A 1,962-nucleotide genomic window follows, 5' to 3' on the forward strand; every position below is an offset into this window, starting at 1 on the left:
ATAATCACGAGAAACTAAAAGCGGTAAGATATTACCTAATTAAAAACCTCATTCGCTTCAAAAATATATAAATTGGAAATAACAGTCGACCTGTTTCAAGCGCTCAAAAACAGGCACCCATTTTCAAAACTTGACAGATGTGAATGAGACGAAATGAAAGTGATTTGAAGTATAAAACGCAAAGTTGCCAACGAAAAATGGAGAAATAAAGATGAGAAACAGAACTAAATATACCGCAGTAGCCGAAACGGAACTTTAAAAAAAAATGAACGGGAGGGGGAAATCTGGAAATGCATTTTACTATCTCGGCCACTGTGGTTTGTTTGCTCTATTTGTAATTTTTTTTTTTTTTGTCTCTCTCGGTTTTTCCAGTTTTGTTTCTCCTCTTTATTTTTCCATTTTTCGTTGGCAATTTTTTTTATTCTATCGACTTTTAACTTTTTGTCTCACTTTCCATCATTGAATGATGAAAATTCTGATATCTGATCAAGTGAATTCTAATATCAAATTTTTACCACCTATAAAAAGAAAATTAAGTTAATAGTATTTCAATCATATATTTGATTGTTATTGATTATCATGTTTCACCCTTTGCACTCCGATGTCCCTACGGAGGCAATATCAACAGCTACCACTCAAAAATTAAAAACTTCCATACTTTAATAATTAGTAACCACATTATTTTAAGAATTTTAAAATTATATAATAATACTATATTGTGTATTTTAAATGCTAAAGTGCTGAGTCAAACAGCTTTTAAAAGTACTCGGAGTGCAAAGGGTTAAGAAAGTAATAACCAGCATAAGTGTAAAAGAATATGAAACAATATTTTTATTTTTAACTCGAGTTTTCGGGATTTGCGAGTTGGGGATTGCATGGCTGAAATTAGTTTTGTTCGGAAACCTACACTTTTTTTTCTTCAAAATGACAATTTTAGGTTAATTTTTTTTTCTGAATATACAAGTTTATAAAGAGCGTATAGGTTTATATATCTTACCGGCAAAGTATGAAACGCCGGCATTGTATAGAATGCCTGACGTTTTTAGGCAAAGTATGAAATGTGAGAAGTATTACATACTTTGCCTAGGCATTGTATAGAATGTCTAGGCATTCTAGAGAATGTCGGATGCTATTTAGGCAAAGTATGAAATAAACGTCCTGATGAGGTTATTATGTAAGTGATGTGCATGTTACTGTGAATGAGCGAAATCGATGGTTGATGAATTTCACCGGTGAATGTTGACAATCACATAGTCTCTTTGGTGAATGTCCGATTATTACATCCGATTTGATATTAATTTATTCGTGGATATAATTACATTTATTCAATATTTTAATACTTACTGACGATAGATTGGAAGAAACATCAGTGTTTGGAGTATCGGGCAAATATATACCGGTGAATGGCACTTGATCTTAAAAAAAACATCAGTGTAGGATATACCGGGCAAATGTATACCGGGCAGTGGCACTTAACCTTAAAAAAATATCAGTGTAAGGTATACCGGGCAATTGCGCTTAACTAGACCTAGTATATATTTCGGGCATTTTCCAAAGGTCCAGTCATTCTAGTTCTAGTTAAGTGCCATTGCCCGGTATACATTTGCCCGGTATATCTTACACTGATGCTTCTTCTAATCTATCGTCAGTAAGTATTAAAATATCGAATAAATGTAAAACTACCGATTTCGCTCATTCACAGTAACACGCATTTCTCAAAAATAAAAATGTTATTCTGAAAAAATACTGAGAGTGCCATTGAAAAACATTTATTCAAAATGTGGAAAGAAAATTAAAAAGTTATGCAAAACAAAATTTAAGTCTTTCTTATTAAGGGAAACAAAATTTTCATATAAAAAATATGAAATTAACCTACTTGTTGCAACATGGCAGGCTTGAATGACATTTTGAATTACATTTCATTAAATTTTTCCATGTAAATTTCATTAAATTCCTCCATTT

This window comes from Parasteatoda tepidariorum, chromosome 9 (genome assembly GCF_043381705.1).
Source record: "Parasteatoda tepidariorum isolate YZ-2023 chromosome 9, CAS_Ptep_4.0, whole genome shotgun sequence".
In the NCBI taxonomy this organism is placed as follows: Eukaryota; Metazoa; Arthropoda; class Arachnida; order Araneae; family Theridiidae; genus Parasteatoda; species Parasteatoda tepidariorum.